Here is a 26,621-nt window from a genome sequence, read left to right on the forward strand (position 1 = left end):
AAGATTCAGAAAATTTGAAGAAAAATAAATATAGGAATAATTCAAACTGAAGCACATATGTAAGATAAATATAATAAAAATAGATTCAATAATTCAGTGAATTTAATTACATTCAGAGATTCAGTGACCATTTTTTAGTGGTTAGATATACATGTAACTGCCGTCTCGGAAGGACAGAGTAGGGAGAAATTTGGACTGAAAAAAATTTCAAAAATATTCTTTAATGTCTTCAAATGTTGATTAGAAGAGTCAACTCAAAAGTAGGATAAATAGAGAATACACACACACACACACACACACACACACACACACCCTGAGGTAAATTATAGTAAAATTGCTCAAATACAAGGATAAAAAATAATTCTTAAAAGCAGTCAGAGAAAAACAAATAATACAACAGCAGCATTAAAATGCAAACGAGAATCAAAGTCCAAGTGAAAACAATAGGAGCCTGAAGACAATGGAAAAACACCTTTAGAAAAGTATACAAGAGCAAGACAAGCTGTTAACGTAGTAGAACAGCAGAATCACGCTAAAGGCCTGTTAATATAAACCACAGGTTTAGATAATTTATTTGAAGCTTTTGCTGACAAAAATGTTAGGGTACATTTTTCAAGTGTGAGAAAATAATTACCTTATGGATATGTGGTAGGAATACAAAGCCTTAATAACAGTGATTTGTGGATATGTATAAATATAATTTTTCATAAGTTCTTTAAACATCAGTTGGATGTTTAAAGCAAAATAGTTTTACTGTGGAGTTTAAAGGTTATTAGCAAATAAAATATATGATAAAAATAGCCCCAAAATTGAATAGTTTTTAAGTTGGATTAGAATTATCTAAGATTCTTACATTTTTGTGAAGTGAAATATTATTAATTCAAGATAGACTGTAAAAACATAAAAATGCATATTAAAATCCTTGAAAAAATCAATAGCAATACACAAAGTATAGACAAGCAATCAACAGAAGTGATAGAATAATTTTGTAAAATACTTAAGTAACTTTATAAACACAGGTGAAGAATAAAGAGCAGATGATCCCAAAAGAAACAATTAGGATGATGATAGAATTAATTCAAAAATAAGAATACTTACTTTAAATGTAAATGGACTCTACATTCCATTTGAAAGGTAGAAATTGCCAGACAATGTGAAAAAATCAGGCACTAAATCTATGCTGTTCGCAAAAGATTTGCTTTAATTATTAATGGTAATTCAGAGACTTGAACTAAAGAAAAAGGTTGTAGTTTTTTCACTTATTCCTTTTGTTGCTTCTACAAATTATTTTATTTACTTATGTTTCCATTTCCTTATTCAGTAAAGAAATATATAATGTCTTGCTTATTTTAAGGCAACATTAATGGAGATACTGTGATGCAACAGAAAAAGCCTGGGACTTATAACTGGACGTAGATTGTAATCCTATAACTTTACTATTTTAAAAGATGAAGTTATGGTAACATCTTTAACTTCTTTGAGATTCAATTTTTTCTTTAAGAATAGAAAGAGTATTTGATGATGTTTTCATGCAATGGGGAAATTTCTCTATGAAAAAATCTTTGAAAAATTTAAGATTATTGAAAATAAGTGTCCTGGAAATGTTAGTCACTATTCTTGCCCAATCAAGCTCTTTAAAGACACTGGCTATTATAATCGAAGCTAAAGATATGTGTGGCACAGAAAGCCATTTAAAAGTAATGTATCTCCCTTGCCACTGTTTTTAAATCTGAGTTATGTGATCTCTTGACTCATTAGAACTCAATATTCATAAACTCTTTATAAATCTATGACCTAGTACTGATATTTACAAAGTGGGTGGCTGTAATGAAATAGGAAGGAGACACATGAATTGTAGCTCAGAGACCTTAATGGTCAGGTCCTACGAAGGTCTCAAACTTCTACTACTGCTTTTACCTAGATATGCCCTTATTGCAGAACTGAGCTCTAGTGTTAGGATTTATAAATAGTACAGTTTGTACGTTTCTTTTTAAAATTTTATAAAAATTTTCCTTACTTTTCTATGCATATTGTTAAAGTAAACTCACTTTATCAGAGCTGGCATGAGTACGTCTCTGTCCTTGGCCACCAATACTGCCCAAACAAAATAACGATGCAAAAATAAAGTTACGAATGGATTGGTTGCCTAAATTATTTGTAATGCATGTTATAAGGAACACTCACAATATCATTTAAATCCAGTAACTTACAGATATTTCTCATGTACTGTTTATTCCCCTGAGAACAGTGTACTTCATTAAACTTATCAAAACATAAAGTAAAAAGCACATTTTTATGTATCTATGAGAATGGGCTAGAACACCCAACAATCAAAAGGAAATCCTTTAAATCAGCCGTTAAAGACTTTTAAATGTCCAAATACAACTCTGGTTTGACAATTGTCCACAACTTGAGTTTCCTACGTTAATTATATATTACTAGAAGTTGAAGACATGCTATTGTAGAGTCAAATTAAATGAATAATAGAAAAATTGGTGGAACTGACAAGTTTGTTTGGTAGAAAAAAAAAATCCCTAATTACTGAAAAAGTAAAACTGAATAAGAAATCTAAGCAAAAAGTGAAAAGAAAAATTTGATTGTAAAGTAAGTTAGCAAAAAGAATAACAGAAAGCAAAAATACATTCATGTAATTTATACTATATTTATTGTGGTTGATATTTATTTGTAAGAAGAAATAGGAAAACAGTGAACTGTCCTCACAAAAAGGAAATGGTTAACGATGGTATATCTACTTAACCCATAGTTTTTAATGTGGGAGCAAGCATGTAGTAAAAATAATATAGGATTAGAAGCCAGATAAATCTAAGTCAGATCTAAATACTTTATTGACAGTGTAGGCAATCACTTTTCCTTTTGAAATTTAATGAAAATTGGTTAATGATATCTACAAAAAAGAATTGTGCATGTACAATATGAACTAGTTTATCAGAAGTAAATTATCCCAGGAATCAAATTTGTGTAAGCTATGGGAACTTGGGTAGATTACTTATTATCTCTGGGTCTCAAATTCTTTGTATGTAGTTTCACCTTAACTGTAACTGTAAGTATGGAATGTGCTATTTAAGAACATGTGATACATATTATAAAGCAATATTCAAGTTTACATTGTATTTACTATTTTTGTTGTTACTACATCACTGCCCTCAGGGGATTGGAAATTTCTTGAGAGCAGAAAGAATACCTCTCATTTTTGTAAAGCCCAAGATGCCTAGAAGATTATTTCATAATGCATTTAGGAAAACAGAAACAACAATGAAACATATATTTGAAATAATTTATATACTTTTTTGTTTTTGTTTGTCAATCTTTTTCTTTTGAGATAATTGTAGCTTCATGTGTCAGTTTTAACAAATAATGGAGAGCTATTCCATGTGCCCTTTGTCTAGATTATCTCAAAGTTATTATATTTCAAAATGATAGGACAATATCATCACCAGAATGTTGATATTTATGCAACCAAGATACACAAAATTTCCTTTACCAAAATAAATCCTCTTAGTTCTACAATAGTTACATCTAATTTTATCTTTAAACCTTGGCAAAAATTAATCTGTTATCTATTGATATATTTTTGTCATTTCAATCATATTATATAAATAAATGGAAGCATACAGTTTTTAATCTTTTGGAATGGGTATTTTAAACTCAGAATAATTGCCTGAAGATTCATCTAGATTGTTGTGTTTCTGTAGTTAATTTTCTTTTATTTCTCAGCAATATTCCATGTTATAGACATAGTACAGATAGTTTTACTATGAAGGATATTCAGATGGTTTTTGAGCTATCATGAAGAAACCTGTTAGGACTATTCATTTACAGATATTTGTGTGAATGTAAATTTTCATTTCTATCAAACAAACACCTATTTGATTATAATTCTTGGTCGTAACATGTTTGCATATTTAGTATTTTAAAAACCTGCCAAAAGTTAACAAGAGAGGCTTAAAACATATAGCAGCAATGTGAGTTGTCCAGAATTGCCCTGCCTTTGCTGCATTTAGTGTTGCCACTATTTTTTTTTTAAATTTTAGCCATTCACAAAAATGTGTAGTGATATATCATTGTGTTTTCAATTTGCATTTCCATAACAGCTAATGGTGTTAAACATCTTTTCATGTGCTTGTTTCCCATTGCCAAAATTGTCTCCAGTTAAATTTCTCTTCAAGTTTTTTTTTTTTTTTGGTTATATCTGTTTTGTAAGTGGATCATTTCTTTAAAAAATAAAACACTACTGAGTTTTCAGTGTTCTTAATATATTTTAGACAATAGCCTTTTATCAGACATGTAGTTTCCAAATTATTTTTCCACTCTGGAATTTGTATTTTTGTTCTCTCAACATAGTATTTTGCATCACAAAATATTCAAATTTAATTTAATTGTATATTATTTTAGTAGGGTTCTTTCTATGTTGCCCATGCTGGGCTTGAACTCATGGGCTCAAGTGATCCCCCTGCCTTGACTCCCAAAAGTTCTGGACTTACACTGTGTCTTGCCTAGATTTTAATTTAATTTAGTCTAAATATATATAAGTTCTGGGGTACATGTGCATAACGTGAAGGTTTGTTACATAGGTTAAATGTACCATGGTGGTTTGCTGCACCCATGAATTCGTCATCTACATTAGGTATTTCTCCTAATGCTATCCCTCCCATGACAGCCCAATCCCCAACAGGCCCTGGCATATAATCCTCCCCTCCCTGTCTCCATGTGTTCTGAGTGAGAACATGCAGTGTTTGGTTTTTGGTTCTTGTGTTAGTTTGCTGAGAATGATGGTTTCCAGCTTCATCCATATCCTTGCAAAGGACCTGAACTCATCCTTTTTGATGGCTGCATAGTATTCCATGGTGTGTATGTGCCACATTTTCTTTGTCTAGTGTAACACTGATGGGCATTTGGGTTGGTTCCAAGTCTTCACTATTGTTAACAGTGCCTCAATAAACATAGGTGTGCATGCACCTTTGTAACAGAATGATTTGTAATCTTTTGGGTATATACCCAGTAATGGGATTCCTGGGTCAAATGGTATTTCTATTTCTAGATGCCTGAGAAATCACTGCACTGTCTTCCACAATGGATGAACTAATTTACACTCCCACCAACAGTGTAAAAATGTTCCTATTTCTCCACATCCTCTCCAGCATCTGCTGTCCGTGATTTTTTTTAATGATCCACTCTACCTGGTATGAGATGGTATCTCAATGTGGTTTTGATTTGCATTTCTCTAATGACCAGTGATGATGAGCACTTTTTCATGTGTTTTTTGGCCTCATAAATGTCTTCTTTTGAAAAGTGGCTGTTCATATCCTTCATCCAATTTTGGATGGATTTTTTTTTCTTGTAAATCACCTTTAGTTCTTTGTCGATTCTGGATATTAGCCCTTTGTCAGATGGGTAGATTGCAAAAATATTTTCCCAATCTGTTGGTTGCAGGTTTACTCTGATGATTGTTTCTTTTGCTGTGCAGAAAGTCTTAAGTTTAATTAGATCCCATTTGTCTATTTTGGCTTTTGTTGCAATTGCTTTTGGTGTTTTAGTCATGAATTCCTTGCCTATGCCTATGTCCTGAATGGTTATGCCTAGGTTTTCTTCTAGGGTTATTACCATGTTAGGTCTTATGTTTAAATCTTTAATTCACCTGTAGTTAATTTTAGTGTAAGGTGTAAGGAAGGGGTCCAGTTTCAGCTTTCTGCACATGGCTAGGCAACAACTTCAAAGATCAAAGGTAGCTAAATCCAGAAAATGGGAAGAAACCAGCACAAAAATGATGAAACCATCAGACACCAGAACCCACTTCTTCCTCCAAGGGAATACAACTCTCACCATCAAGGGAACAAAACAGGATGGAAAATCAGTTTGACAAATTGACTGAAGCAGGCTTCAGAAGGTAGGTAATAACAAACTTCTCTGAGGTAAAGGAACATGTTCTAACATAATGCAAAAAACTAAAAACCTTGAAAAAATGTTAGACAAAATGCTAATTAGAATAACCAGCTTAGAGAAGAACATAAATGACTTCATGGAGCTGAAAAACACAACAGGAGAACTTCGTGAAACATATACAAGTTTCAGTAGCCAAATTGATCAAGCAGAAGAAAGAATATCAGAGATCGAAGATCAACTCAATGAAATAAATTGAGAAGAGAAGATTAGAGAAAAAAAAGAGTGAAAAGAAATGAACAAAACGACATATGGGATTATGTGAAAATACCTAATCTACGCTTGATCTGTATACCTGAATGTACGGGGAGAATGAATCTAAGCTGAAAACACTCTTCAGGATATTATCCAAGAGAGCTTCCCAAACCTAGCAAGGCAAGTCAACATTCAAACCCAGGAAATACAGAGAACACCACAAAGATATTCCTCAAGAAGAGCAACCCCAAGGCACATGATTGTCAGATTCATCAGGGTTGAAATGAAGGAAAAAATGCTAAGGGCGGCCAGAGAGAAAGGTCAGGTTACCCACAAGGAGAAGCCCATCAGACGCACAGCGGATCTCTCAGCAGAAATCCTACAAGCCAGAAGAGAATGGGGGCCAACATTTAACATCCTTAAAGACATTATTGTTTTATTTTATTATTATTGTAGAAAAATAGGGTTTTTTAGGTGTAGAAAACAAGATTTTTTAAAACTATTTTCTTGGTGTTAAATAGAGCACTTCATCAATGTTATAAACCAACCAAACCTAAAAGAGATATATGGAATATCCCACCCAAAAACAAAACATACTCTCTTTTCAAGTGAACATGACAAAATGTATGCCAGGCCACAAGAAAACCCTCAGTACATGTTAAAAGACTAAAATCATACAGTGCATCTGACATGATGAATGAAGTGAGAAATCAATAACAGAAAGAAAACAGAATTGTTTACAAACATGTGGAAATAAACAGTTGACTCTAAAACAATTTAAGGTCCTTTAAAACAAGGATGCCAACAAGATATAACAGGAAAAAAATGGTTTCTTCAACAAAGAGTATTGGGAAAACTGTATATCCATACACAAAATAATGAAGCTTGATTTTTATCTCATATAGAAATTAACTAAAAATGTGACAAGGACCTAAATATGAGATAAAATTATAACAATATTAGAAGAAAACATACGGATAAATCTTCATTACCTTTCATTTGGCAATGGATTCTTAGATATGACACCAAAAGCATGAACAACGAATGAAAATTAGATAGACTGAACTTTATAACCTAAAAATATTTGTACATCAAAGGACATTAAGAAAACAAAAAGTGTACAAATGGGAGATGATATTTGCAAGTCACATAGCTGACAAGAGTCTATTATCCAGAATATATAAAACACTTTTACAAGTCAACAAAAAAAGTCCAATTTCTTAAAAAATAAAAACGACTTTAATAGAGATTTCACTGAAGAAGATATACAAATAGCTCACAAATGCATGAAAAGATACTTAACATCATTAGCCATTAGGAAAATGCAAAGCAGAACTGCATTAAGACATAGCTTCACATATACTAAGAAAGTTATAATAAAACCAAAACAAAAATAAAACAGAAAATAAGTATTGGCAAGGATGTGGAGAAATTAGAAACCTCTTACATTCCTGGTGAGAATAAAAGAAACCAACTGCTGTGGAAGTTTTGTGGTTCCTAGAAAAGTTATATATAAAATTATCACATGACCTAGAAATTCTACTGCTAGCTATATGTCCAAATAGTTTTCAATCAAAACTTAAAGAAATAATTTTGTATGAATGTACTATGAACATTCATACAAAATTTTTTGTATTCTAATATTCACAATAACCCAAATGGTAAAAACACCACCAGTGGCCCAAAATGAATAAATGAAGACTGAAAGTGTGGTAAACACGCAATCATTTATTATTCAACCATAAATAAAAATGAAGTTCTGAGGCATGTAATATTATTGATGAAACTCAAAAGGAAAATATTATGCTGAGTGAAGGAAACCAGAAAAAAGGTCATATATTATATGATTAAATTTATTTGAAATATGCAGAATAAGCGCTTCCACAAAAACGGAAAGCCTATTAGTGGTTATGAAGGGCTGGTGATGGTGAGGAATAGGAAGTATGAGTTCAGAAAGTGTAGGATTTTTTGTGTGGGTGATGAAATGTTTTGTAACTAGATAGGCCTTATAGCTGCACAACAGTGTGAATGTGCTAAATGCCACTGAATTGTATACTTTAAAACAGTTATTTCTGTGAATTTCACAGTAATAAAAATGGTTAATTTGTTAGCCATTAAAATTTTGTCTAAGCCAACATTTATTTAAAAATAAACTCCATATAAAACAACAACAAAAATACACTACTAGAAGACTGTGACATTTACAGTACTTTAAGACAGGCAAATTTTCTAAACAAAAAGTAGCAAGAAAAGTTAATATTTACTTATTAAGTATGAACATTTCTCTTGTCAAATGATTCCTGTAACTTGATCATAGGATCGCATAATTACTCGAAAACAGATGGCCTCCATATTGTAAGCCATCTAGTCAAGACCTATTTTTGTCTAATGCAAGAAGCAGCAGCATTTAAACAATCATTCTACTATGTTTATTTCTTTTTTAAATAAAGGTCATGAAAACACTTTATTACTCTGATGTTGAATATAAAAACCAATAGCCACATGTTATTATCAAGCTTTTGAAATGCAGCTGGACCAAATAAAGATTTGCTGTTAAGTGTAAAATGTTAATAAGATTTCAGAAAATATTTCAAAAATTTAGTTCAAAAGATGGCCATCAGATACCTTATTTACATTTTTATTTATTGATTACATGTTAAAAGATACTATTTTGGATATCTCAAGTTAAATAAAAAATATTTTTAAACAATATTCCTTTATTTATTAATTTTTCCCAGCAACTTGAATATTTGATGTAAAAGTATGTCTGCAGATGAATAAAATACACAATTCACAGCCTTTGGAAATGTCTGATATTATAGACTGAATGTTTGTATATTTTCCTCAAATTGATGTGTTGAAATCCTAATCACCAAAGTGATGGTTTTAGGAAGTGGGAACTTCAAGAGGTGAGGTCATGAGGATAAAACTCTCATGTAATGGAATCAGCGCCATTATAAGAAGAAACACAAAAGTGATTCACTTCTCTCTTCCTCACATAAGTATCCAGTGAGAAGATGCCCATTTGCAAACAAGGAAGCAGGTCGTCATCAGACACCAGATTGGTAGGCACTTCAGGCAGCTATAACAAAATACTATAGACTGGGTGACATATGAACAGCAGAAATTTATTTCTCACAGCTCTAGAAGCTAAAAGTCCCAGATCAATGCACCAGCAGATTCCATGTCTGGTGAGGGCGGCTTACTATTAACTTACATGGCAAAAGGAGTGAGGAATCTTTCTCCATTCTCTTTTGTAAGGACACTAATACTTCTCATGAGGGCTCCACCTTCATGGTTTTGTCTACTCCCAAAGGACCCACCTCTTAATATCATCACCTCTGGATGTTGGGATTTCAACATATACATTTTGTGGGGGACACAAACATTGAGACCATAGCAATATTACTATTCACAATACTTACAGAACTGTTATTTTTTTAAAATGATTTATTTTGCAAAGGTATTTTTTAAGAGTAAGCCCTCAAAGAAGGATTGTGTCAGGGACACCTGACAATACTTATAGAAAATGCTCAAAAATAAATAAATTTGTTAGGAGGTGCTATTTCATTTGTTTGTTTGTTTGCTGTGAGACGGAGTCCCACATTGTGGCTCAGGCTGTAGTGCATTGGCATGATCTCAGCTCACTGCAATCTCCACCTCCTGGGTTCAAGCAATTCTCCTGCCTCAGCCTCCCGAGTAGCTGGAATTATGGGGATGTGCCACCAAGCCCAGCTAATTTTTTTTGTATTTTTAATGGACATGGGTTTCACCATGTTGGCCAGGATGGTATCGATCTCCTGACCTCGTGATCCGCCTTCCTCGGTCCCCCAAAGTGCTGGGATTATAGACATGAGCAACTGCGCCTGGCCAGGAGATGCAATTTCTAAATAGGCAGATCAAAGAGGGTTTGTATTTTGCTTTTTCCCCTTCCTACCTCCAAAATTTATGTATATGCTACTTAGAAGAATAAACTTGGTGAAGAACGGAATAATATATCCAACAGTTGCTTGTGTTTTCATTAAGTGTGTTTACAGGTCCTGTGAGAGACAGCGTAACCCAAACAAAAGATGAAACTGATGAAACTTAATCCCAGGGCTCTCATTTCACCCCAGAGAAAAGATAAGGAACTTTCCTCATTTCCTCATTTTCTTTATAAGAACTTAACATTCAAAATCTCATGATATTTTACTCCCAATGGAAAGATTAGCTTAATTTACAACATTAGGAAGAGAGTGAGAAGGAAAAATGTGTTGACTCCATCATAAAACTTCTTGTCTCAATTTGGTAACATATTTATCTTTGTCTTATGAACTGAAAGTGAATATCAAATGGGAAAAGACTTGTCCTACATTTTCAAAATTAAGATGAGTACTCAAGGAATATTATAGAACAATGATGTTAAGCTTTTTGGACTTAAAAACAATAGAAAACAAAACTGTACCATAATACTTTTGATAGAGTTTATAGTATTAATTTTAATTAACATAATAATGCCATCAGAAGACCATTGCAGACATGGCCAAATGCCAGAAGGCAGGTAAAAATTCATTGATATTAATCTATGGGCTTCATACTACCTCTACTTCCTAATTTCCTTTTAATTATGTAGAGTTGAAGCATTTTATACTGGTGTAATGCTCCATTAATAAAGAGTGTATATCAGTTTTGTTTATTTTTTAACCTATCTGACTCACATTATGTGTCAAAGTTTTTGAACTGTTAAACTAAGCAATTGCTCCTCCCAACATTGTGGTATGTGTCATGAACACTAGCTGGTGTGAACTAGAACTAGAATGAGAATAAAATATTTGGAGTTATCTCCTTCTATAATACCTATAATTGTATGTCCTAAATAATACAGACTCCCAAATAATATCACTTAGGATATACACAAGAGAAATATTCACTAATTTAAAAAAGATATGAGTGACAAAAGGTATATTTTTTCACTGAATAGAGCTAGGAAAGTTAGCAATCTAGAAATCACTTTTTATATCTGGTGCCACTGACTTACCACATATCTTGAGTCTATTTCTAGTTATCCTCTAACTCCTCTTACGCAATTCTATGCCTTGAAGCCATCCTCTTTAAAGTTATATAAAAGCCTCTAACTGGTTTTTCTGCATCTATTAATGCTTTATTCAAAACATCCTTCCTGATACAGTAACAATGTCTTATTAAATCTATTACTTATTCAAGTTATTATTATGCATAAAATTCTCCATTAACTTCACACTCTAAGATATAGTACAAAATCCTTAATTCAACATGCGATCCGTGTGCTCATATTATGTCTTTATATGGTCAGCTCCCATTCACCAGGCTCTGACAGAATCACTGTTTTCCTTCTTCTTTACTTACCTGTCATATTAACTCTCATTCATTTCCTCTCAAACGTAATTCTACTTTGCTTGTTCAAATTTCCTATGTTTCACATATTCTATACTAATTCCTAGGCAGAGCTCAGTGTCCAGCAACTTGAACTCCGACTTATTGGGTCCCTCCCAACCTCAAAACTTGTATGAATTGCAGTAAAGAGCTCAGTCCAGTGATGAAAGAAGCAGAAAAACTAGCTTCCCTTCTGGACTAAACCCCAGAATCTATGCATTTTTTTTCACTTGCTACATAAGAAACAAACATTTTCCTTAAACAAATATTCAGCTAAGGGGAAAACACCTTAAAAGTGCAATACAATTAATTTTACATTTAGAATTCTCAGTATATACACGCAATTTACTAAATTAGCCAACATCACTAGGCATTGATTTGTATCTACTCTTTTCCAGAATAATGTCCACCACTTCTTGTCCTACTGTATGCCAGCTACTTTGGTCAATGATTTATACATACTGTTCCAATTATTATTCATAATGGTCAAATATGATGTTATTATCCCTATATTACAACTGAAGAGTCAGCAACTTAATAAAACACATAAGGAATACAGAACTCAATTCTAGTCTTGGGTCTTTTACTCCAAGACTTTTTCTCTTTCTCTTGCCTGAACTTTTTCCCTTTGTGGAAAATATTACATTGTTGAAGACTAAGTTACTCACAGCTCTCTTCTTAAAGTTAGTGTCTCTGTAGCAGTTACATGCTGCCTCATAATTTCCTTGCATCATACGGTTCTCATTGTACCTAATGAGAGAGGTGCCCATCTCTGGCAATGCTAAGGAGAGTGAATCCTGTAAACATTTTCAATAAAACATGTATTGCTGTGTGAGTGACAAGTTCCCAGCTGGAGCCTTAGTTTACTGTTCTGCAGACAAACAAAAGCTCAACAAAAGCTTATTGCTTTAAAAACAGTCCCCTAGAGTGTTCCAAGAAAAGAAACTTTGTCTTGAATTTTCCCTTCTGCTTGTAATAAAAGAGAATGAGGCATTCTTCATTGTCGAAATAAGCCAAAAGAATAAAAGAATGAAGTCATTATATCCTTCCATTTTTTCTGTTATTTTTCTTTCCACCCTAGTATATGCCTTTTTGTCTCTTCTAATCACAATTGGATAAGATCCTGGAATCTCTACTAATTTCGCTATTTATTGAAAGTTCCACCTATGTATTATTTTTATTTGTATCTGTTTACTTACCTTATTGCATATTATTAGAGTTCAGACTTCTCTCATTTAATATACATATTTGAATAAAAATTATCAGGAATTGAATCATAAGATTAAATAATAATAATTGGCTTATTCTTAAGAACATGCACTTAAAGGGCTGATTTTTGTATTCCCACTAATGGACTTCAGTAGGTAAATGACTTCTTTCTTGGTCTCTCTTTATGAACATAGTCAGGGTCCATTACTTGTATTCTCTTGTGATTTAGTTAAAGTTTCTAATCTGAAATGGACTTTTTCATTATTTCTTGTTAATTAAAAGTTTATCTATGGTGATGGTTAATACTGAGTGTCAACTTGATTGGATTGAGGGATACAAAGTATTGATCCTGGGTGTGTCTCTGTGGATATTGTCAAAAGAGATTAACATTTAAGTCAGTGGGCCAGGGAAGGCAGATCCACCCTTAATCCGGTGGTCACAATATATTCAGCTGCCAGCTAATATAAAACAGGTAGAAAAACACAAAAAAGCAAGACAGGCCTATCCTCCCAGCCCACATCTTTCTCCCCTGCTGGATGCTTCCTGCCCTGGAACAAAGGACTCCAAGTTCTTCAGTTTGGGGACTCGGACTGGAGCTCCTTGCTCCTTAGCGTGCAGACAGCCTATTGTGGGACCTCGTGATTGTGTAAGTTAATACTTAATAAACCCCCTTTACAGATATATATATATATATATATATATGCACATGCTTGCACACACACATGCAGACACACAATTAGTGCTGTATCTCTAAGAGAACCCTGACTAATACATTTACATTTAATGATGATTCTGAAATCTGTTTTTTTTTTAAAACTACTTTCACAAATTATGGATTAAGACAGAAACTTTCACCACTAATATCTGAGATTCACTTGGTACATTAATGCCTTAATGACTCTTCCAAAGGGAATAATAGCATGTATCATCTGAGGTTATCAAAAATATTTGTCATGCACCAATCACATTTTGTCTTCATAGTTAATGTCTTAGGATTTTTAAAAATTGCATATTTCCATGCATGTAATTTTCTGCTGCTACCATTTACATGTTTAATAAATAGTTATTGATTATCAACTAAATGTTCAAAGTGGGAAGACTGGGTAAAAAATAAGACTAAAATTTTAACACTAAAAAGTATAGAGTTTTGTTATTTTTCATTATGTGGAACATTTTTATTTCTTTATAAATTCATTGAAAACATATATCCCCAATTTCTCAGTGCCAAAGTGACCAAAGTGGAATTTATTGGAGTGATTAGAGAATTTAAAAGAATTTACTATGTAATTACTGATTTGAAAACAGAGAGAAACTCAAAGTTAAAATCAGATATCCTGGGTACGACTACAATAACTATAATTCTGTAGATGTATGAACATGCACAAATTATTTAATGTCTTTCTGATTCAATTCCACATCCGAAAATGGGAACCTTATATATATGCTCTCTGATTTTATGATTGATAAAAAGATTCAGTTTGAAATCCTCATATAACTGGTTGATAAACAATGACATCAGTATGTAAGTGTAACTATTGCCAAGTTGTTCCTTAAATATGAATAGAATATCAAAATGTTTTAATATTTCCACAAAAATTTTGAATGGGATCTGATATTCTTTTGGGGAATTCTTTACAGTATAACCCGTTCTATATTCTCTGTATCTGTAAACTTTCATATGGTGAATTCTAGACAATTCTTACCCAGTATAATTGAGAATAATAATTCCATCATTACAAGCCATCCATTCATGCCTTCATTCATCTATTTATTAAACAAACATTTATTGAGACTCTTAAGTGCTTCAGGCTTTTGGTATCTGTCTAGATATAAGAAAAAATAGTGACATGGTCCCTGCTCTTATAAAACTGTATTTGAGGATATGCATATAATTGAAACACATAAAATATGCTGAAATAGAGGTATACAGTATATTGTTGGTGAACATCAAGGGTTAAATAAATTATTCAAATTAAGATCTATTATAGGGTTCTCAGTCAAGGCACTCACTTCCAATTTGCCTCACAAATTCTCTTTATAGCAAATTCAGCAAAAGCAATATTAACTGGACTGAGGTTCAACCTCTCTCTGTGTCTAGTAATAATCCTAAGAAAGTATGAGACTGTGAACATTTAGAAAATAGAAAGGAAAAACATTTAAAGGGTCTGGATAACATAACAAGATAAATTACTCCGATATTAAACTTGGAATAAAAAATTTCATATTTTAACCAGATAAGAAAAGATTAAAATCAATATCATTGAACACATATTATATCCTATATATTAGGCACCACATTTAAATATATTATCTCATTTTTAAATTTGCTAAAACATTAAAAATTATTACACTTGTTTTTTGTTTGTTTGTTTTATTATACTTTAAGTTCTGGGATACATGTGCAGAATGTGCAGGTTTGTTACATAGGTATATGCATGCCATGGTGGCTTGCTGCACCCATCAACTCATCATCTATATTAAGTATTTCTCCTAAGGCTATCCCTTCACTAGCCCCCACTTCCTGATGGGCCCTGGTGTGTGATGTTCCCCACCCTGTGTCCATGTGTTCTCATTGTTCAACTCCCACTTATGAGTGAGAACATGCGGTGTTTGGTTTTCTGTTCCTCTGTTAGTTTGCTGAGGGTGATGGTTTCCAGCTTCATCCATGTCCCTGCAAAGGACATGAACTCATTCTTTTTTATGACTGCAGAGTATTTCATGGTGTATATATGCTATTTTCTTTATCCAAGCAATTGATGGGCATTTGGGTTGGTTCCAAGTCTTTGCTATTGTGAATAGTGCTATACTAAACATACATGTGCATGTGTCTTTATAGTAGAATAATTTATAATCCTTTGGATTTCTACGCAGTAATGGGATTGCTTGGTCAAATGGTATTTCTGGTTGTAGATCCTTGAGGAGTTGCCACACTGTCTTCCACAAAGGTTGAACTAATTTACACTCCTACTAAGAGTGTAAAAGCATTTCTATTTCTTTACATCCTCTCCAGCATCTGTTGTTTTTTGACTTTCTAATGATTGTCATTCTAACTGGCGTGAAATTGTATCTCATTTTGGTTTTGATTTGCGTTTCCCCAATGACCAGTGATGATTAAAAAAAAAAAAAAGAAAGAAAGATTGTACTTACTTTATTGTGGCATATCTAAAGCATTGAAATATTAAGTTGCCTAAATGAAAAACTATAGCTTTTTAAAATTTCAGATCCTATATATCTCCTCTAAAACACATACCTAGTCTCAAAATAAAACAATACATACGTCCACAATTCCCTAACAAATGTGTAGTATGTATGATAAAGCTTTTCTATATTTCTCTTTAAACTTTAATCTTATATCATTTACGCAATTTCTTGCACGTCAAGCAATTGTAATCATAGTAAACAAAAGAGTTTATCCCCTATGGTGAAATAAAATTTTCCATCTGAGTTGGTTATTTAATCCTGGCAAATAGAAGGCATGTTATAGGCAAGAACAGAAGTTATTTATTCGTATATCAGGAAGAAAATGCTTTTTGGCATTTTCACTTTCCTTGTTAAATAAATATTATTAAGTAGGTACTGAATGTCTGTTATGTATGCAGAATTCATCTACCCTCTGTGGTAGACTCTAAAGGTCCTTTAAGCTATACATGCTGTGCAGTCATTCCTTGACTGATGACAAGGAAAAGAAAAGGCTTCTTCTACAAACTGGGATTCCAGTGTAAAAATATGAGTACTATTTAAATAAGTAAAGGAAAAAAAATTGTGTGGAGGTAGTATATGAAGACACAGAAAGAATAAAGCAACAGAAGCCAAAAGAAAATTGACATAGCACTGGAACAGTGATTCAAGGCCCATAATAAGGCCATTCAACATGTTATTTGCACAAATAAAATAGGAATTTCTGCCCCTCTTCTATTTTCTAAAAAACATATTTAAACTTGTAACAGTTTTTTTTTTACCATTTACACTACTGCATTAAATTAGAACAAATTTACCATTTATTTTAACACATAATCTTTTTATAAGCTATTAAAAAGAAAAAGAAACACTCTACTTGAATTACGACACTTTTTTAAAAAAATTCATTAAACATGAAGCACATCTAGATTTTTAGAGATGTTAAATTACAAATAAAAGTGTTTCTCATAAATAGTAAAACACAGAATCTGAATTGTAACATCTTAAGAGCCTTTGGTTATTCTCACCATTCCTATTCAATAATGTACTTAAACGTACCAGTTAGTGCAATTTAAGACCTCTAAAAGAAATAAAAGTTATGCAGACTGGGAAAAAAGTAAAAATGTCTTTATCATAGATGACATAATTATCTATGTAGAAATCACAAAGAATTAATGCCAACAGCAACCAAACAAAACTCCTGGAATAAGAAGTAATTACCAGGTTGCAGGATACATAGTATTAAAAAGTCAATTGCCTTTTTGTATATCATCAATAAATTATTAGAATTTGAAATTTAAAACACAATACTAATTACATTAACACCAAAAGAGAAATACTTGCATAAATCTAACAAAATGTATGCAAGATCTGTATGAGAAAAGTATAAATCAGATAAAATAAACATATCTTTAAAAATTGGATATTCTATGCACATGAAAAGGAAGACTCAATATTGTCAGTAAATTAGTTATCCTCAAATTGATCTACAAACTCAATTCAATCTCAATAAAAATCCCAAGAAAATTATTTTTTAGATATAGACAAGCTGATTCTAAAGTTTACATGAAAAGTCAAAAGATCCAGTATAACCAGCATTAGCTGAAGGAGACGAAAGTTGGAGGCTTGACACTACCTGACTTCAAAACATAGCACATAACAATAATAATCAGGACAGTATAGTGTTAGTGAAAAAATAAACAAATAGATAAGCTGAATAAAATAGAGATCCAAAAAACAGACTTACATAAATATAGTTAGCTGATCTTTAACAAATGAGCAAAAGAAATTTAGTGGAGGAAGGACAGTCTCTTTAACAAATTATGCAGGAATATCTATATAGATATCTATATGCAAAAAAAAATATAGACATAGACTTTAAAACTATTTTTTTCTATTTCTTTTTTTTAATTGCATTTTAGGTTTTGGGGTACATGTGAAGAACATGCAAGATTGTTGCATAGGTACACGCATGGCAGTGTGATTTGCTGCCTTCCTGCCCTTCACCTATATCTGGCATTTCTCCCCATGCTATCTCTCCCCACCTCCCCACCCCCTGTCCCTCCCACATTTCCCCCCAACAGACCCCAGTGTGTAGTGCTCCCCTGCCTGTGTCCTTGTGTTCTCATTGTTCAACACCCGTCTATGAGTGAGAACATGTGGTGTTTGATTTTCTGCTCTTGTGTCAGTTTGCTGAGAATGATGGTTTCCAGGTTCATCCATGTCCCTACAAAGGACACAAACTCATCATTTTTGATGGCTGCATAATATTCCATGATATATATGTACCACATTTTCCCTGTCCAGTCTATCATCAATGGGCACTTGGGTTGGTTCCAGGTCTTTGCTATTGTAAACAGTGCTGCAATGAACATTTGTGTGCATGTGTCCTTATAGTAGAACGATTTATAATCCTTTGGATATATACCCAGTAATGGGATAGCTGGGTCAAATGGAATTTCTATTTCTAGGTCCTTGAGGGATCGCCACACTGTCTTCCACAATGGTTGAACTAATTTACACTCCCACCAACAGTGTAAAAGTGTTCCTATTTCTCCACCTCCTCTCCAGCATCTGTTGTCTCTAGATTTTTTAATGATCGCCATTCTAACTGGCGTGAGATGGTATCTCAATGTAGTTTTGATTTGCATTTCCCTAATGACCAGCGATGATGAGCATTTTTTCATATGTTTGTTGGCCTCATGTATGTCTTCTTTTGTAAAGTGTCTGTTGATATCCTTCACCCACTTTTGAATGGGATTGTTTGTTTTTTTCTTGTAGGTCTGTTTTAGTTCTTTGTAAATTCTGGATATCAGCCCTTTGTCAGATGGGTAGGTTGCAAATTTTTTTCGCATTCTGTTCGTTGCCGATTCACTCTAATGACTATTTCTTTTGCCGTGTAGAAGCTGTGGAGTTTGATTAGGTCCCATTTGTCTATTTTGGCTTTTGTTGCCAATGCTTTTGGTGTTTTGGTCATGAAGTCCTTGCCTACGCCTATGTCCTGAATGGTTTTGCCTAGATTTTCTTCTAGGGTTTTTATAGTGTTAGGTCATATGTTTAAGTCTTTAATCCATCTGGAGTTAATTTTAGTGTAAGGCATCAGGAAGGGGTCCAGTTTCTGCTTTCTTTTATAAAAATTTACTCAAAATGGATCATACCCCTAAATGTAAAATGTGAAATCATAAAAATCCTAGAATATTATATAGGAAAAAATCTAGATGACTTTGCATTTAGTGATGACTTTTTGGATAAACACCAAAAGCATTAAGTATGAAGGGAAAAAATTAATAAATTGACTTGACGGAAATGAAAAAACTTCACTACGCAATAGAAACTGCTAATATAATGAAAAAACAAGACACAGACTGGGGAAAATATTTGCTAAAGATACATCTGACAGCTGGGCACGGTGGCTCACGCCTGTAATCCCAGTACTTTGGGAGGCCAAGGCAGGCGGATCACGAGGTCACGAGATCAAGACCATCCTGGACAAGATGGTGATACCCCATCTTTACTAAAAATACAAAAATTAGCTGGGCATGGTGGCGTGCGTCTATAGTCCTAGCTACTCAGGAGGCTGAGGCAGGAGAATTGCTTGAACCCGGGAGGTGGAGATTGCAGTAAGCAGCGATCAGGCCACTGCACTCCAGCCTGGAGCCTGGGGAGCCTGGGAAAAAAAGTAAAAACATTTAAAAAAAAAAAAAAAAAAAAAAAAAAAAAAAAGACCCATCTGATAAAGGATTGTTACCAGATAATATAGAAAGTAGTCTTAAACTCATCAATAAGGAGAAAAATAAAATTAGAAATGGGCAAAGAGGCTGGCACGGTGGCTCATGCCTATAACCCCAGCAATTTGGAAGGCTGACAAGAAGTACCACTAGCCATGTATTATAATGTCTAAAATTTAGAACACTGGAAACATCAACTGCTGGTGACGATGTGGATAACAGAAACTCTCTAGTAAAATTACTGTGGATACAAAATGGTAGACCCATTTTGGAAAATAGTTTGGCAGTTGCTTATAAAACTAAATACACTCTTATTGTATAATTCAGTGATCAACTCCTTGTTATTTACTGAAATGACCTGAGAGCTTATATCCACACAAATGCTGTACTGGGGTCTTAAAAGGAGCTTTATTTATAATTGTCAAAATTTGGAAGCCACAAAGATATAATTCTGTGAATGAGTACATAAATAAAATGTGGTACATATACACAATGTGATTTTATTTAGCAACCAAAAATTAACCTATGAACCCATCATAAGACATAGATGAACCTTAACAGTATATTGCTAAGTAGAAAAACACAAAACTACGGTGACTATGAAATAATCAGTAGTTATTACTAGGGAATGAGGTACAGGGAAGGTGGGGATAAATAGGCAGATAACAAAGGATTTTTAGAGCATTAGGATTTAGGATTTCTATTCTATATAATACTAACTATGGTGGTAGATACATGCATTACACATCTGCTCAAACCCATAGAATATACAATCAAGGACAAACTTAATGTAGAGTATGGATTTTGGTTGATAATTATGTGTCAGTGCTGGTTCATTGGCAGTAACAAATTTATACTCTAGTGCAGGATGTTGATAGTGGAGAAAAGTTGTGTTTGTGTGTGGCATGATGGGGGGAATGGGGTGAAAAGGAAGTATGTAGGAACTCCGTACATTCTGCTCAATTTTTTATGAACCTACACGTTCTCTTAAAAAATCAAAGTTTATTAAATTACACAGAAAACAGTGAATGTAATGCAGTAATTTAAAGGCTGATTTTCATTGAATTTAGTGAGACTAAGGATGCTTTACAATGAGCTTATAGGGAGTTAAAACTATACCCTCCCAAAATATGCCACTCTGCCATATTTGCTATTTTGAGCTAAACATACTTGGGAAACAGAACTTATAAGATGATCACTCTGAACTTCATGTTGTTTCATAAAAGCCAAAGATGAAAAGTCTATGTGAAAAATGCCCTCTTTATGCTAGGAGGAAAATAACATTGTTATCATCAAGAATGAGAAGTTGAGATGAGAGAATTCTGTGCAGAATTTATCAAAGAACTTTTACCATCTATCTTCTCCATATAATTTATTTACTTTTTCACAACTCACTATCTTTTATCAATGTTTTCAACTACATCTTTGGAATGGTAGGCAGGTAGTAGTTAAATTTTACCTCCACTATACTCACCATCTTTAATACCACTGGCACAGCAATGACTTTGTCATTTGCAGCAAATGCAAATTTTTATTATCTCAATTTCAATCAATGCACATTTTGAACTATATTCTACATGTCTAGTACTAGGACCTTGATATCAATAATATTTTGGCCTTGGTTTAACCTCGATTGATTAATCTTACAACTTTTCATGATATCTCACATTTCTCCTTCCCTTTTTCTGTTTCCCTCTAGTTTAAATTCTAAGTTCAATTATTTCAATTACTTCACTGCATACATTATAAATTTCTTGACCTTCTCTTTCTGTTTCATTTGGCCAAACTTTCACATAGCTTTGACCTCTCTCTAAGTCCCAACCTCATATGCTTTGCCTCCTTTTAGTCATTTCCACTCGTCCATCTAATAGGAATCCCAACCTTTCCATTTCCAAAACTGAAATGGACTTACCTCTCTTCCTTTACTCCCCAAAATATGGCTCTTTCTCAGTCTTCCTCATATCAGATAATGGTTAATTCCTTTAGTTACTCAGGCCAAAAACCTTGAGTTATTCATGTTTATTAGTACATCTGTGCTACTATAACACAATACCAGAGACAGGATAACTTATTAATAATCAAAATTTATCTCTTATATTTTTGTATGCTGGGAAGACCAAAATCGACATGCCAGCAGTTTCTGTTCAATGCCTGGTGAAAGCCTATTTCTCATAGATTTGTGCTGCATAGGTGTCCACATGGTGAAGGGATGGAAGGGCAAAACTGGGGGCATACGCTAGTTCCTCTAGACCTTTTATAAGGCACCAACCAATTCATGAGGATGAAGTCCTCATGACTTAATCACTTCCCAAAAGGTCCAAATCTTAATAAAACCACAGCGGGAATTAAGTTTCAATCTGAATTACGGAGGGGATAAAAACATTCAAATGATAGCAACATAATCGATTTATTTGACCTACAGTACAGACCTCAAGGATAAGTTATATCTGCAAATGTATTCAAAGTTGCATCATTTCACACTACTTCCAACTTCTATGATAGTCAAATGTACAAAAACTCTCAATTAGAATACTTCAGTAGCTCCCCAACAAGTCTCAATGCTTCAGTGTTCGCTTTGCTAGCTTATTCTCAACCCAGGAGCCAGAGCTATCCATTAAAAACATAATTCAGCTCAGATGGCACCATGCTTCCAAATGCCCCAGTGGCTTTCTCTAATAAAGACACACGGTAAAAGTCAACATGAAGGTCTTTGGGGCTCTAAAAAATATGATCATCATAATTCTCAAATTTAATCTCCTAGTAATCATTTCATCCCTTACTTTACTTTGAATTTCAGTACTTTTGCTTTTGCTAAAAATATTCAAGCATTTTCCAGCTTCAAGGGTAAATGTTTTTAACTAAGTATATGTTAAATGTTATTTTATGCAAATCAAAACTACATTGAGATACCATCTCACGCCAGTTTGAATGGCGATCATTAAAAAATCTAGAGACAACAGATGCTGGAGAGGAGGTGGAGAAATAGGAACACTTTTACACTGTTGGTGGGAGTGTAAATTAGTTCAACCATTGTGGAAGACAGTGTGGCGATCCCTCAAGGACCTAGAAATAGAAATTCCATTTGACCCAGCAATCCCATTACTGGGTATATATCCAAAGGATTATAAATCGTTCTACTATAAGGACACATGCACACGAATGTTCATTGCAGCACTGTTTACAATAGCAAAGACCTGGAACCAAACCAAATGGCCATCGATGATAGACTGGACAGGGAAAATGTGGCACATATACACCATGGAATATTATGCAGCCATCAAAAACGATGAGTTTGTGTCCTTTGTAGGGACATGGATGAACCTGGAAACCATAATACTCAGCAAACTGACAGAAGAGCAGGAGATCAAACACCACATGTTCTCACTCATAGGCAGGTGTTGGACAATGAGAACACATGGACACAGGGAGGGGAGCACTACACACTGGGGTCTGTTGGGGGAAATAGGGGAGGGATGGTGGGGGGTGGGGAGTTAGGGAGAGATAGCAAGGGGAGAGATGCCAGATGTAGGTGTTGGGGAGGAAGGCAGCAAATCACACTGCCAAGTGTGTACCTATACAACAATCTTCCATGTTCTTCACATATACCCCAAAACCTAAAATGCAATAAAATAAATAAATGGAAAAAAATGTTATTTTAATAAGTATTGGCTAAATGCTATTAACTAAGTATACACAATGTTTTAAAAAATTTAGCCTGTACTTATTAAAAGAACATTTAACATATACTTAGTTAAAAATATTTATATGTTTTAAAACATTGTATATACTTAGTTAATAACATCAAATGAATCATGAAGTCACCAGAATACATTAGACCAGCATGGTAACCAAAAATAGACACCTTGATACAGACTCACAAAACAAAGGTGATAAAAAGGGGCCATGTTCCAGGATGAAAACTAAAATTGGACACCCCTTCTAGACAATTCAAGTGGAACTGTATACACTGCATCAGAAACTGTATTTTATATACCATTAGTGACACTATTAGTAAAATGTAGACAGTATATTCAGAATAAACATTTAATTACTGCCTATTAGTTTACTGGTTTGCATTAAGCAGAAACTCCTGAAAAATCACCTTCAGAAATATTTAGTTGAAGTAGTTTGACAAATTATTTTCTGAATTAATATTAGTCACCAGATATTCTTATCTCTTAAAACTTGGTGCTGTAATGATGAACAATCTAGTCAGGATAAGTTCATTATTTGCAGACTTGCCTTTTCTTTGGATTATTTCTTCCAATTTTTTCAAACTTAGATAAAATGATTATTAGTTGATTTAAATAATAAAATATTAGACTAAAAATTTTGTGTTTAAGGATGACAAGAGCTTTGTGGATTAGTAAAACTCCATTCTATTTTTTTTCCAATTGTAAATTTTTTCTTACATTGAAAAATCTGCTTCTTGGCAGATTTCATTTATTCGTTCTACCGTTATATTTCAGATTAAAGTAAATCTTAGCTCTTATTTTCAAGACAGAATTCAAAAGTATATTGCCTTCTGCAATAATTGTACGTTTCCTGAGGCCACCCCAGAAGCTGAGCAGATGCCAGCACCATGCTTCTTATACAGTCTGCAAAACTGTGAGACAATTAAACCTCTCTTCTCTATAAATTACTCCATCTCAGGCATTTATTTAAAGCAGTGTGAGAACCAGTTAATATACGGGGGCTCTCAACACTCTTTCTTGTTAAATCTTTCATGAACTAGGACTGCAGGTACTTTGTAATTCAACCTGGTTCCCTCCTTATTAGGGAATTCACAAGTATTTGGAATGGGTGACAATGAGTGGATCCATGGATTCATTGTACTAAGAAGTAAACTAGGTATAGACTTAAAATCTTTGGGATAAAAAGGGCTAGGAAATGCAAGAGAAACACAATCTTGGTCTAGTCTACCTTAATTGGGAGAACTAAGAAAAGTGACTTTATCTCTGGACCTATATATTTAATGTTTTAAAAGAAAAAGTTAAAAGAGATTTCTTCAATGATTAACTGAATTCAGCCCCTTCAATGACAACAGCTCATAATTACTGACCATTTCCTGTGTGCTGTATGCCATGATAAGTGTCTATTTTTCATTTTCTCATTTAGACCTCATGAAGGAAGAACACTGTAAGTCACGTAATTTGCCCAAATTCAACCAGTTAGTATGTGTTAAAGCTTGGATCTGAAACTAAATGTGCTTAACTCCAAAGCAACTAATATGCTTATGGCACTAAACCAGGCTGTGGAATTGGAGTTTGAAATTCGGCAATAGGCCAAAAACCATCTCTGATAACTCAAAATCCACAATTTAATGAAGTTCTTGTTGCCAATAAAGTTTGTCATCTAGACAAGTTATCTCTCACAGTCAAGATGTGTTATTTAAAAATCAGAAGAAAAATAGAAGTAATTTTAAAAATTGCAAGGTAAACAGCAAAATAAACTATTGATAAGCAACTTATAGAATGGGAGAAAATATCTGCAAACTTTGCATCTGATGAAGGTCTAATACCCAGAATCTATAACAAACTCAAATCAACAAGCGACAAATTAACAACCCCATAAAAAAAAAAAAAAAAAAAAAAAAAAAAAAAAACGGGTAAAAAACATAAACACACACTTCTCAGAAGAAAACATGCACATGGCCAACAAGCATATGAAAAATTCTCAACATCACTGATTATTAGAGACATTCAAATAAAAACCATGATGAGATATCATCTCACACCAATCAGAATGGCAGGTAGCATTCTCTTTTATCAAAAAGTCAAAAAATAAGAGTTTCTGACAAAGTTGCATGGAAAAAAGAATGCTTATCCTCTGCTTGTGGGAATGTAGTTCAGCCACTGTGGAAAGCAGTTTGGAAATTACCCAAAGAACTTAAAATAGAAAACCATTTGACCAGCTCTTCTATTGCTTGGTATGTACAAAAAGGAATATAAATCATTCTACCATAAAGACACATGCACATGCATGTTCACAGAAGCACTATTCACAATAGCAAAGGCATGGAGTCAACCAAGATGCCCATCAACAGTGGACCAGATAAAGAAAATGTGGTACACATATGCCATGGGTACTATGAAATCATAAAAAAGAATAAATTGTGTCTTTTGCAGCAACATGAATGGAGCCCAAGGCCATTATTCTAAGAAAGTTAATGCAGGAACAGAAAACCAAATACCACATGTTCTCACTTGCAAGTGGGAGCTAAACGTTGATTACACATGGACAAAAGGTGGGGATTGAAAAACTGCCTGTTCGATATTATGCTGATTACCTGGATGACAAAATTATCTGTACACTAAATCCCTGCAACACAAAATTTACCTATGTAACAAATTTGTGCATGTATCCCTTGAATCTAAAATAAAAGTTGGAAAGAAAAAACTGCAAGTTAAAAGGAAAAAAAAGGAGCATTAGGAACTCTTTTTAAAAATCAAAATCTTTTTGAAACTTTACAGGAACTTTGTAATAATGAGCTAATCCATTCAACATTTTCACTCCTATAACACATACCAGTTACTTCCTCAAAAATTTTTCAAAATGTTTATGCAGAACAATGATCCAGACAAAAATTGATTATTTGAGGAAACATGCTATCTCTAAGGTCCCTATGATAGGGTATACGGTGCACACATCTAATGCCATTCAAGCCATTCAACTACTAATTGAGCTCACTTAGTACTGTGAGCTCACAATTACCTTAGGGCCACAAAAGTTAAATAGTCTTAAACAAATCCCAATATACAATTGCTTAAATGTCTCCTACCAACTCTATTTAAAACTCAAAATTATTCATACTCTTTACCCTTTTCTTAGAGTTGTAGTTCTCTAGACTTCTGTACCATAGCCAATACCTCTTCTACACAAACATCAGTTATGAACGCAGAAGAAAAAATGTGAATGTAAGAACATTTCTAAAATAAAAACATAAAAATGTTATATATGATT

General features: G+C 33.4%; 1 long non-coding RNA gene across 1 annotated transcript; it reads right to left on the bottom strand.

The window, feature by feature from the left end:
• Window positions 1–150: 150 nt before the first annotated feature.
• On the bottom strand, window positions 151–21,595 carry LOC116528407. Its single transcript, XR_004259015.1, has 3 exons — window positions 21,585–21,595; window positions 4,692–4,696; window positions 151–227 (listed from the first exon to the last, which is right to left on the bottom strand). It is a non-coding gene; the product is annotated as an uncharacterized LOC116528407 (long non-coding RNA).
• Between the last annotated feature and the right edge of the window lie 5,026 nt (window positions 21,596–26,621).

The sequence above is a fragment of the Sapajus apella genome, unplaced genomic scaffold (genome assembly GCF_009761245.1).
Source record: "Sapajus apella isolate SASKATOON/1434 unplaced genomic scaffold, GSC_monkey_1.0 scaffold58, whole genome shotgun sequence".
Classification (NCBI taxonomy): Eukaryota; Metazoa; Chordata; class Mammalia; order Primates; family Cebidae; genus Sapajus; species Sapajus apella.